The sequence below is a fragment of the Ursus americanus genome, chromosome 3, assembly GCF_024610735.1.
Source record: "Ursus americanus isolate L20-20 chromosome 3, mUrsAme1.1.p, whole genome shotgun sequence".
NCBI classification, from domain to species: domain Eukaryota; kingdom Metazoa; phylum Chordata; class Mammalia; order Carnivora; family Ursidae; genus Ursus; species Ursus americanus.
In genome coordinates, this window is record NC_142129.1 from 83,447,656 (window position 1) to 83,461,634 (window position 13,979).

At 37.2% G+C, this 13,979-nt stretch overlaps 1 protein-coding gene across 2 annotated transcripts in view; it reads right to left on the reverse strand.

Moving 5' to 3' along the window:
• The window catches only part of RELN (reelin), a 482,353-nt gene that overhangs the window by 241,202 nt on the left and 227,172 nt on the right, over positions 1–13,979 (reverse strand). The window lies entirely within an intron of this gene.

Sequence of the window (13,979 nt, forward strand, 5' to 3'; positions counted from 1 at the left end):
GTCCTCAAATAAATCCGAATATCTATAAAATATACCATGCTAAAAATAATGGAATCAGATTATATTTAATGTACATATTAATATGAAATACACACAAATTCTAAATCAAGCAGATTTTGGATACTGAGTTGACACATTAGACCTGCAAATAATTTAATTAGCTGCTTTTTTATTATTATAAAATGAAGCAGTCAATACAAACTTAGGACAGAATCTCAAAAACAAATTTATTCATGTTGTTAGTAGAAATTGAAGGCATGAAAATTCTGGATTTGACTTTCCATATTTACAGTAACACAATGCTCTGCATCATGATGTCTCAACCCACAATCATTACATACCTAACATGTATGAACCTCAAACTACATGAAACCTATATTTCAGGCAGAAAGGACATTTTCAGACTTTCACATTCTAGGTGCCAAACATTGTGGAAAGGGCAGCATGCCCTTTGTTTTGGAGATCACTGTGTTTCACCCTTTCAACTGTTGGCTAATTTCAGAGAAAGAGGGAGTAGAAATTCCCATTTAAGGAGGAAGAAAACAAAAGTGTGAAAAGATACTAGGTATCCCATAAAACCAAGAAGCAGAAGCACAGTAAATATGTAACAATTTGGCAAATAAATGTAAGCATTTCCTACATGTGAACTGCATGGATTAAGTGATTGGTATTATTCTTCTGAGCTGTGTTCCCATAAGCAGATCAATAATGTCAAGAACCTTTGATTTTTTTTTTTAGAATAAACAGAGAACAATTTTTGATCCGAAATGTAAAATGCTAGTATCTCATAGCATCACAAATCTTCGTGGGAGATTTAAATCTTCTCTTGATTACTATGAGCAAAAATTCTAAAAAAAATCTGTGACATTAGAAGAGACATAACAGTAGCTTCATAAAGGTGATAAACAGATCACTGTTTTATGCCTGACATGTTGTATTCCACAAATATTTGTTGAATGAATGAAGGAATATAAGACAACTTCATAAACAGTACTATTATTAAGTCTCCAGGTCTTAGAATAGGACCCGCACATACTAACATGATGTGTTAGTGTGTTAGTTATTTTTATTATCATCATCATTATTACAGATTTCCACCATTTTCATCCAGAACTGGTGTACTAAGCTTTTTTTTCCCCCCACACAGAGAACATATTCCATGAACCTCTTATTACTGTTTCTCGATCTTTAAATTGTACATTAATGTTTTCAAGGAATGTGATTGTGATAAAGTAGAGAAGTAGCACAAAAATTTTAGTAGGGTTCTTAGTGGGGTTCTTAGTGATAGATGAGGATTAACTGGCCTCCCAGTCATTGTGAAATGGCTTGAGAGAAACATCAACTTTGACAGAGAAAAATTTTAAAAATGTTCAACCCTCACAATGGCTATCTGCCATTTTCCTCCAGTGACTGTAAACTAAAATCTTCATTGTTGGTGAAAAGCTGGAATATGATCCTCTAAGATAAAAAACAAGGCAAAGATGCCCATTCTTGCCACTTTTATTCAACATAATACTAGGAATCCTACCCTCAGTCATCAGACAAGAAATGAAAAAGGCATCCAAATTGGTAAAGAAGAAGTAAAACTGTCATCCTTCACAGATAACATGATACTACATACAGAAAACCCTAAAGACTCTACCAAAAAACTATTAGAACCAATAAATTAATTCAGTAAAGTTGCAGGATACAAATTAATATGCAGAGATTCGTTGTATTTCTATACACTAATAACAAACTAGCAGAAAGAGAATTAAGAAAATAATTCTATTTATAATTGCATCAAAAAGAATAAAATAAAATAAAATAAACCCTGGGGCGCCTGGGTGGCACAGCAGTTAAGCGTCTGCCTTCGGCTCAGGGCGTGATCCCGGTGTTATGGGATCGAGCCCCACATCAGGCTCCTCTGCTATGAGCCTGCTTCTTCCTCTCCCACTCCCCCTGCTTGTGTTCCCTCTCTCGCTGGCTGTCTCTATCTCTGTCGAATAAATAAATAAAATCTTTAAAAAAAATAAAATAAACCCATTTACAATTACATCAAAAAGAATAAAATACCTAGTAATAAGTTTAACCAAGGAGGTGAGAGACCCGAACTCTGAAAACGAGAAAATACTTATGAAAGAAGTTGAAGATGACACAAATAAATAGGAAGATATGCTGTGCTCATGAATTGGAAAAATATTGTTAAAATATAAGTACTAACCAAATAATCTATAGATTCAGTGCAATCCCTATCAAAATACCAATAGTATTTTTCACAGAATTAGAACAAATAATCCTAAAATTTATATGGAATCACAAAAGACTCCAAACAGCCAAAGCATTGTTGAGGAAGAACAAAGCTGGAGGTATCACAATTTCAAATTTCAAGATGTACATTGAAGTTATATTAATCAAAACAATATGATACTAGCACAGAAACAGATACACAGATCAACAGAACAAAACAGAAGGTCCAGAAATAAATCCATACTTATATGGTCAATTAATCTGTGACAAAGGAGGCAATAATACACAATGGGGAAAACACAGTCTTTTCAACAAATGGTGCTGGGAAAACTGGTCAGCTACATGCAAAAGAATAAAACTGGGTCACTTTCTTACATCATATACAAAAATAAACTTAAAACTGATTAAAGACCTAAATGTGAGACCTGAAACCATAAAACTCCTAAGAGAAAACATAGGCAGTAAACTCTTGGACATGTGTCTTAACAATATTTTTTTGAATCTGTCTCCTTAGGCAAGGGCAACAAAAGCAAAAATAAACTACTGGGACTACATCAAACTAAAAAGCTTTTTCATAGCAAAAGAAACGATCAACAAAACTAAAGGGCAACCTATTGAATAGAAGATCTTTGCAAATGATATATCTGATAAGGGGTAAATACTCAAAATATATAAAGAATTCATACAACTCAACACCAAAAACCTAATTAGCCCAATTAAAAATGGGCAGTGGATATGAGCAGACATTTTTCCAAAGAAGACATAGAGAGGGCCACAGATGTATGAAAAGATGCTCAATATCACTAATCATCAGGGAAATGCAAATCAAAACCAAAAAGAGATATCACCCTCACATCTGCCAGAATGGCTAATCAAAAAGACAGGAAATAACAATTGTTTGTGAGGATGCGGAGAAAAGAGAACCACTGTGCACTGTGGGTGGGAATGTAAATTGGTTCAATCTCCATGGAAAACAGTTTGGAGGTTTCTCAAAAAATTTAAAAAAGAAATACCACACACACTAGTAATTCTACTTCTGGATATTTGCCCAAAAATCCCAAAAATATTAACTCAAAAAATATTAACTCGAAAAGATAAATGCACCACTGTGTGTACTGCAGCATTATTGAGAATGGCAAAGATGTGGAAGCAATCTAAGTAGCTATCAACAGATAAATGGATAAGGAAGATGTGATACATACACACACACACACACACACACACACACACACACACACACACACACACACACACAGAGGAATATTACCCAGCCATAAAAAAAAGAATGAAATCTAGCCATTTGTGACCACATAGATGGACCTAGAGGGTACTGTGGTAAGACAGAGAAAGACAGATACCATATAATTTCACTTACATGTAGAATCTAAAATAAATAGAAACAAACAAACAGAAAGAGATTCATAAATACAGAGAGCTGGTGGTTGCCATGGGGTGGGGGAGGAAGGGTATAAGTGAAGGGAATTGAAAGGTACAAACTCCTAGTTATAAAATAAATAAGTCACAGGTATATAAGATAGAGCATAGGGAGTATAGTCAATACTACTGCAGCAAGAACTTTATATGGTGACAGATGGTAACTATACTTATCATGGTGATGCATTTCATAGTGTCTATAAATGTTGAACAACTATGTTGTACGCCAGAAACTAATATGTCAACTATACTTCAATTTTAAAAATATAAGATACACATATTAATTAATAATAAAAGCGTTGTTGTTGATATGAAGTCTGAGGCTTGATGTCTGAATTCCCATAGCAATCATCATTCTATCTACAAATATTGATCGGCAGTCTTTAAATCAACTGTATATCAGAAAAGTAATACACCCTCTTCCCCACAGCTTTTATGAACTGGGATTCAGGTGCAACCTAGAAGTCTGAATATTGTTTAAAGGTGATTCTAACATAGATGGCCTACAGCCTGGCATTAGGGAACCAGTGGCTGGACAACGGATGTGTGATGTGTTTGCAGAACCACTTTGATTTTGTAAGATAACAGGAGTTAAACAACCAGCAAACACAAGAAAAAAACAAACACATAACAGCCCTTCTCCCTATTTGGCTCAACAACCCTTCCAGACCTTTTTTTTCTCCATTGTGCTATAGATCCAGAAACTGAAAATAAAATTCATAAAGGCATTGGTACCCTGTTGAACTTAAAGATTTAGAATTACCATGTATTTAGAATTACTCATGGGGTTGCTGCTACTTGGAAGAACAATGGCTTCAACAAGGACCGATGGAACAAATCCATCAACTTTCTGCCAACATCTTTTAAATGTCCTTTGCTTGAATTTCTCACAGTCTGAGTAATTATTATAATTTATCCTGAATGCCCATCCCTCTGGGTGCTCAAATCCAACATCCTCTTAGCTGCCAATGTGTTATTTATTCATTCATCATTCATTAATTCATTCTTATAATTAACAAACTTGTGTTAAGGACCTACAGGCACTATGGCGAGCTTTAATGGTACAAAGACCAATAAAACAGTATCATTTTCTTCCAGGAGTATACACTACAGAAGAAAAAAGCAGAGAAACAAGCACACAATTGCTATTTAGGGTGCCAATGCAATGATAGATATTTATGGCCTTCTTTTATGTGCCAGATATTCTAAAGCCCATGTAAATCTCTCAACCTCTCTACAAGATAGTTGTCGGTGTCCTCATTTTACTAATAAGAAAACTGAGCTTCAGAGAAGTAAAAAATTTGCTCAAGACACCCAGCTGCGAAGGTGACAGAGTTGAAATTTGGCCCTGGGCAAGCTAATTCCAACACCCATCCCATTTTCCATAGCTCCTCACTCCTTATTAACAGGAGTGTGTACTGGTTGTGATGATACCTAATTCAGACTGAGGATGGAAGGGAAAGTTCCCAAAGGAGGTGGTCCAAGATCTGGTCCTGAATGAGAACTAGGAGTTATTCAAGCAAAGAATAAAGGTGAGGGTGTGACAGGGCACAAAGCACACAGAGATTACGACACAGAAGTAGAACTGCCTCTTTAGTGAGTTAGTATGACTGGAACCATACTGGTACATTCAGAAGAGTGGCAAAGGATGGGGCTGGAAAGTAGGAACCAGTTCATGGAAGGACTCGTACACCATTTACAAAGTGATAGGTGCTATGCTACTAGTTCTACAAACAATGACTCAACGAATTCATATAAGACTTCCTCCCTCCATTTTTAATCCCCACGGGGAGGATGTTAAAACTGAGATTTAGAAATATTAAATAATTTTCCAAGGTTATACACCTTATAAGTTATAGAAATGGGATTCAAACTCTCATTCTATTTCCAAAGTCATGATACAAATCCAACTTTTAGTAAAATTACTCTAGCAAATGATGGATTAGAAGTAGAAAAAAACAGGACTACTGACGTAACACAAGACATGATAGTGCCTTGAAATAAGGTAGAGATGGAGAAAAATGGGCACATTCTAGAGTATTCCTATTCAGTAGAAATGTAATGTTTAAGTAATATATGTAATTTTCAACTTTCTAATGGCTACATTTAAAAGTAAAAAGGGGAGTGCCTGCGTGGCACAGTTGGTAAAGCATCCGACTCTTGATTTGGCTCAGGTCATGACATTAGGGTCATGAGATCAAGCCCTGCACCGGACCCCGCACTCAGTGTGGAGTCTGCTTGAGATTCTCTCCCTCTCTCTCCCCCTGGCCCTCCTACAGCTCACACATGCTCTCTCTCTCTAAAATAAATAAATAAAATCTTGAAAAAATAAAAGTAAAAAGGAACAAATGAAATTAGTTTTAACAAGATTTTATTTAATATAAATATCTTCTAATTATATTTTAACATGTAATTAATGGAAAATTATTAATGACATAGCTTACATTCTTTTTTCATACTAAGTCTTCAAATTGCAGGGTGTATTTTATACTTACAGCACATCTCAATGCAGACTAGCCACATTTCAAGTGCTCAACAGCTGTATGTGACTAGTGGCTGCCATATTGGACAGCACAACCCTAGAGAATTACAGGGCTTAGAAACTGAATGCTCTCTGGTTCTGCCCATAACTGGAGATGACCAGCTGACAATGGCTATATGTACCTGAACTTCAGAGAAAGGAGATCATCACTGATATGACAGTTTAAGATATATGGTTGAAATCATAGGAGTGCATGGGAGTCAGGAGAGAGGGAAGGATATTACAAAGTGAAAAGTGAAAAGGTCCAAAAATGGATCCCGAGGGAACAATCAATCATGTTACCTTTAGTCTGGTTTCTGGAGAGCTCTAACCATCATCATGACCTTTCAGTGTGTAGCAGTCTGAGCCTATCTCCTCTTCCTTTTCCATGATTATTGACGGTGGGTTCATTTCTGTTCCTAAAAATCTGTGTTGCTCATCAAAGTGACTCTCCTCGTGGTGAATCTGTACCATGAGCTTCCTTATAATTTTTCTATAAAGTTAAGCATTATAATGCTATGCGTATGAATGCCGTTACCAGAAAGGAAAAGACACCACAATTTCATCATGAAACAATGATCTCGGTGGAGACCAGACAGTACAAAGAGCAACTAGAGCTCATGGCTTCCCAGAAGAAAAAGTGATCCATGTCAGAAAGAGAAGCTGAGTGGTGAAAACCGACAGATGTAAACAAACATCCAAATGCCAAGAAAAGTAATTTCTGGATCACCCCAGGGTTTAAAACAATACCTAAGTGCTCTTAAAGTCCTCTCCTTTCTTCCTCAGCATGCCTCTTCATCTAACAACTTAATTTTGTTGAGTAGAATTAGGTACTTAGCCCCAGTGGGTGCACTCTGTGAAGACTATCAGTTGTCTACAATTCTACTCTTCCCTTATGAAAAAGTTCTACAAGTTCTTAATAACTGACTGAGGTTCAATTTGCTGGATGATGAGCAGTGCGATTTTTTTCAGGCTCTCAGAGCAAAGAAAAGGGGGGGCAGTTATAAAATAAGTCATAGAAATGAAAAGTACAGCATAGGAAATGTAGTAAATAATATTGTTGTAATGTTGTATGGTGACAATGGTAACTACACTTACCATGGTGAGCACCGAGTAATATGTAGAATTGTCCAATCCCTATGTTGTACACTGGAAACTAATATAATATTGTATATCAATTATACTTCAATAATTTTTTTTTAAAAAAGGTGCTGTTTGTTCCTAACATTTAAACTGTGGCCTAATGATTGAATTTTCCCAGGAAAATGATGGGCTTTGTAATGTTAGGCAGCATATTCTTCAGAGATTGGTGGGAAGAAGGAGTTTTAAATAATCCAGTTAAACAGACTTTTGTTTTTCAATTTAAAAAGGAATGTGACCTCGCAGGCTAAGGGTTAGAAATGAATTGCTTCTCTGCCTAATAGTTTAAGTAATACTGAATATTTCCCTAATCTAAGAAAACTTCCCCCTTCCTTTCCTTTTTCCCAAACTGAAAAACGGAACGTAAGAATCTGACAAATACCATGCGTATCATATGAACTGCATACCTCGAAATATTCCTCCATGAACAGTGTAATTAGAAGACATTTTAAGGGAAATGCTTGCCATCCCCAAAGACCATGCAAAGTCTGAATCTATTAAGCCCTCTCTGACCCCATTTATCACACACTTAGGTTCCACATGAAGCTTATCTATTACTAGAGTTTACAGATCATCGCACGTTCGAATTAGAGGGCATCTGAAATATCTCCGAGTCTCATCAAATGATAGAGCAGGACTAGAATTTGGGTTCCCTGACTCCCTGTCCAACATTCTTCCCAGGCCACTCTAACACACTCAGTAAGAGGAAAGAACTCTGATTCTATGGAAACGATTTGCACTTAAAAAAATATTTGTCATCCTTTTTACTGTCAGAGTTTATTTTGAAAGGTTACGATGACTTTTCTTAAAAGTTCTTTCTTTTATTTGATAAAAGGATTTTGTTATGAAAATGTACAAAAATAAGAAAAATGTCATGGACTTCCTAGGAAATGTTAAGAATGAATTCGACTGAAGTACATTATCAAATTCAATATTCCTTTGCTTACGTACAACCTTAGATAATTCATCACTCTTTTATACATAGACTATCATACCTGTTTATTCACTAACAAAAACATAAAAGAATCAGTAAACATAAAGGAGCGTACTTGTTGACCAACCACATCTGGGGTCAAACCATAAACATGAAAGAAAAAGAAAAAAGAAAGAGAAAAAAATTAAAAAAGAAGAAGAAATGCTTTGAACCAAGGTTTTTTCTTTCACTGTAACATGCTCTTTGGAAATTTGAAACTTGTTATTTGGTGTCAATTCTCTATCTTTGTTTTTTATTATTTGGGTGGCTGTGTTTGGGATAAAGCATCATATGTGATGTGCATCTATGCTGTAGAGAGTATACTACTGAAGGGATAATTATGTTTTCAATCCTGATTGAAAAATTATTAGGCTGGAAAACATGCCAACCACCCATTCAGTAGGAGCGGAGGAAGCTGAAGTGAAATGTCCCTGGAGAATGTGGTCCCCATGTAATGCAGTGACTCACAGAGGACTTTTAGGATGCAGGAAAGAGGAGGAGGATTAATGAGAAAATTGGGCTCCTTCACACAACAGGAGATTTATGAATGGTTGGTGGTGACATCATCCTCATAACAAATAAATAATTGAAATATTATTTTCTCAAGAGCAATCTAATTACATGGCTCATTCTTCTTTTTAGAGCAGAGTGAAATCACTCAGCCTTTAGTCAGGCATTCTGCTGAGACAAGTTAATCACCTGGAAACTCACTGACAATCAGTTATCATCAAATTCTCATTTGAGATACATGCCGTTTGTCCCCAAGATCGAGGACATTGGATTATTTCTCCAGAATTTATTGCCTCTGAAAAAGTCAGTGTCTGGGACTCAGCCTCAAAGAAGCAATCCAGCATTCTATGAACCAGAATTGTGGATCTACCAGCATTTCTGAATGGTGATATTAAAATAATTTTAATATGTGTACTGACTAGAAAAAGTGTTTTAAAATGGAAAAAGGAAAAGAAAAGAAAAACCTCTTGACCCCAAGGATAACATGACTCTTCTCTCAAGAACTGCTCACACTGCATATCTGACAAAATCTGATGTGTGAGTCTGCAAGGCAAGGCCAGATCAGAGACTGGTGCATCCACCAAAGTAAATGGGACCGTGAGGGCCATTGGGTAGCTGGGCAGTCAGCTGATTTCTTCTGGAGATACCAGAGCTCCTGGTACTTTCCATTCAAACCTCAACAACCAGACCATTCAATTTTGACCACATTTTATAATAAAGAGACAAGGTTTCATAATGAAGAGGGCACAACTATTTTCTTGTGAAAGATTAAGCTATAAAAAAATTCCTATTCTCTTTGTAAATGTAGAATATTTTTAGAAAAACAGCAAGGAAAGTTCACTCTGTAAGACTGAGAATAATATCACCTTCAACGATGTCATGCCTTTTTTTTTTAAGAAGCTAACACATGCCCTCAATGTGAAAATGACAAACCCCATTTATGGCTCATCCTCATTACTTCTCACTGAGGAAGGTAAGAGAGCTCTTTTTATTTCACTAGGGAGTTTTAAATTTTGATCTCTCCTTTGTTAACAGGTACAATGACAAACATTATTTGGGTTGAAAATAACCCTTCTAATACCCTACGACTGCATGCAATATTCCGACCTCCTACTATGGTGAATTCCACTACATGCTGCTTGAAGAAATATTTTCTCCCTTGTTTCAAATGTACTTGACATTTAATTCCATTGAGTGAGCTCTTACTTCTGTCATCTAAAACAGAGATTAAAGAAGGAAATAATAAGCCTCAAGATTCACACCTTATTTTATTGGTAGGACACCTCCTGGTTAACCTTTCTATTGTAGATGAAGCTTTTCCCCAGAGCAATGACATCATGGTAAGAAAAGAAGAGGAAGGAGGGGGAGGAAGCAGGAGAGGAAGGCTAGAGGAGAGTTTTGTGATAACATAAAAGTTATTAACAAAAGAGAAGAAAGAGTGAGAAGGAGTGGGAAGAGGTGAAGAAGTCAAGAAGGAGGAAGTGAGAGAAAAAGTAGAAAAGGATGCCCATAAGATCAGAATATTGGACCATTAAACCCTAAAAAAAAATCAAATTATAATTTCATAACTCACAAATACACATATATATTAGAGATTCTGGCAAAGGTATGTCATCAGAGAAAAGATTTATTTTGCCTGACTGTTCTCATCTATTCATGATCTCCCTTGGTCACCTTGAAAAAAAATGTAAGGTTTATGCTCTGTGTTACACTGGGTAAGTCTATGAGGTCATATGTCTTCTAAGGGATCATCATTACCAACAAAATCCCCTGGAAATCCTTCAGCAGTGCCACAGAGCCCATGGTATCTGTGGTTTGTCCCCCTTCACCCAGCGCTATTGCAGGCTTACTGCCCATGGGCCTGTTGGACCTCAAGCACAGTGGATGGACTTTTATCTGGTTTCCTTCCCAGTGACACTGTTCATCAGTCTAACTTTTTTTCTGACTTCTTGGAAACCACTTACATTGTGGGTCTTATACTTGGCTACTAAATGGGGTCCTCTCTGTTTTTGTCTTTTCTTGGTGGGGGGTGCTTCAAGAACTATGACGCAATTTCACTGCTTGCTTGACTTGTTTTCTCCTATGGGCTAAGCTTTTAATCACTGAATAAAGCTCCAGCTAGAATAACTCACCCCCCTCACCCTAAAACCTTGGTCTTTTTATAGTCTTTGTTCAGACAGTTCTTTTTCTCAAAGAAAATAAACTGTGATCAGCCAAATCACCCATGTTTTTGCTCTATTTCAGAATAGTTGCTCCGATACATTAGTATTTTCAAGAGAATACCGGATGCAGCAGACTCTGTGATCTCCCTCTCGCTGGTCCTGTAGTATGATCTTTTACAGATACAAATGGAAAGGTTCTAGTCTCTTCTTGATTCAGGCAAGCTTACGCAATGCCACCCATGGCTTTAGCTTCCTTAACTGTAAACTGAGGGGCTTTCTTATGATAAACCAATGGACGGAGGTTTTCATGTACCAGAGGATCCGAGACAACTTCATTTGCGTCTTTCTTCTTGATGTCTCCTATCCCTGTCGGCATCACAACTTACTCATCTAAGATGCTTCTTCTGAGGACTGACTCCTGTTCTTCCCTGGTCTCTGCTGAAAAGGACATCTCTGCTATTATTATTGTGCTGGAGGGGAAACATCTGTTGTCGTCAAGTTGCCATTTATCATCATGTTTTCTAACAGTCCCACGTTCCCCACTAGAACATCAGAGCCTAGCGATATTACAGCTCCAAATGCCTTCTGTGATCTTCAGAAAACAAGCATTAAAGGGATAATCTGTTAAGCAAAACAAGGATTCCTGCCTGACTTTGTAATTGCTTGGAGGATAAAGATACCTCTTAAGAAAACTTAAGTCGTTTTTCACAAATCATTCACTTTCTAGTTCCTTTAACTCTCTTTCTCTCTGAACTCTTCATAACCGAGAGTTATGAATCAATAATGTTTCCTCTTGCTTATTTTTTCTCATTTTCTTATTATCACTGAATTTTTAAATTGAGGTAAATTTGCACACAGTGAAATATACAGACCTCAAGTTTTGACAAGTGTACACATCTATGTAACCCAGGCCCCTTAAGATACATATAACATATTTGTTATACTCAGAAAGCTCCTCCTGTCCTTCCCAGTCAATTCCCTATCCTGGAAACAATCACTGATCTAATTTCTAGCACTTGAGATAATTTTTGCCTATCCTAGATTTCACTGGAGTAGAACCATATAGTAAGAACTATTTTGGGTCTGCCTTCTTTCATTCAACATAATGTTTTTGAGATTAAACTGTGCTGCTTCAACAATCAACAATTCATTCTTTTTTATTGCTGAATAGTATTCCATTGTGTGGATATATCACTGTTTATCCATTCTCCTGCTGATGGGTATGGGTACCTGGGATGCTCCCAGTTTGGGGTGATGAGCTATGTTTCCTTTTAATAAAATAAAACCAAAATTGTGCTCCATTCATATGAAATACTGGTAATGTTTATACCACACGAAAAAGAGTTTAATTTATAAAAAGGAACTATGAAAGTATAGTTGATATACAAGTAGTAGATACTTAAGGGAAATGTTAATGAGATAAAGCATATTTGTAGGTCCTTAATTTCTTCTAACTTGAGTTAGATGAGGGTTTTCTTCTCACTTCCCTTTTTTAAAAAAAAATATTTATCTGAGAGAGAGAAAGCAAGAGAGAGAGCACGAGCGGGGGGTGGAGGGGCAGAGGGAGAGGGAGAAGGAGACTCCCCACTGAGCAGGGAGCCTGATGTGGGACTTGATCCCAGGATTCTGGGACATGACCTGAGATGAAGGCAGACGCTTAACCGACTAAGACATCCAGGCACCTATTCACCTCCATTTTTTTGGCGGTTGGAAGATTGTCTCTATATGAATAAGACATTCCTGATTCCTTCTATCACAGTAATGCAATTGTATTGAACACACTTGATGTGACAATGGAGAGTTGTCAGCAGTGCCAATAAATTGGTACCGCTCTCCCCCCCTTGTGGTCAGTGGCACATTCGAATCAGTGAAGTTACAACTGCAGTGTAGAGGTGGACTTGCATGTGGTCCAACCCCAGGGCAAAGTAGAAGTGGAGAAGCCTTACTCCCGACAAGCCTGAGCCACCACTATATTCCCCTGAGGGGGCTTTGTTGTTCTCTTTATTTGTAACTTGACTTGTTATCTCTCATTCAAACAAAGCAATCAGAAGTGCCTGAGATGGGAGGAAATACAGGGCCTTTTCACTAGCAGAGCCCCAGAGATATTTGGGGAACAAAGAACAGAAGGACTCTTGCTCTGCATTTCAGGGAGGTAGAAGGACACTAGCTGCATGATCGTAAAACAGAGCACGGCATCGCCAAGATGCATGTGGTCCAGATCCAGGAGCAGCAGAACAGTTTCCTTGCCCCCAAGTCGGCATCAAAACAGAGCCATGCCCTGAAGGAACGGTTGGGACAAGGACAAAGGCTGTCTGTGTGGGCCAGTCACCAAAGACTAGATGAGACAGGGAGACGCCATGGGTATCTGCAGGAACAGATGAGTAGGAGCCCAGAGGTAACATCCTCATACCACCCCTGCCTTTGCACCAATAAGGCCTCTGAAACTTTGTTACAACATCAGAAAAATGGGAGAGGGTTAGCCAAAGGTGACTGAAATTAAGTTTTCACCACTGGTAGGAGGGGGACAATAAAAAGAAATTAAGTTGGGTTATGAAAGAATAAAGAAAGTTTTATTTCTCTGATGCCCAAGTTTGTGGAGAGAATTTATAACTGCTACACTTGTGTAAGCATAAACTTCTGGAATGACTGGCAGAAAGTGCTAACGGTTGTTGCCCCTGGAGGAAGGGAATATAGGTGTAGTGTGGGAGGAAGGCTAATTTTTATTATTTATTTTTTAATACTATTGGACTTTTTTGCCAAGTACATTTATTAATTTTTCAATGAAATCTAACATTTAAACTAAATAGATAGAACACTCAATATTAAGTTGATGGAAAAAAAGTTTCTTGGTTCTATTCCAACTGCTGCCAAACACTTGGAATAGTAACTGGGCTGTTATGTTCACTCATAATAATAGTCATATTGTTTTATGTTCCTTGTTTTTTATGTACAGTAATTTGTACACAAGATAATAAACCTGGCTATCAAGTTTACATGTAATGGAGTGATA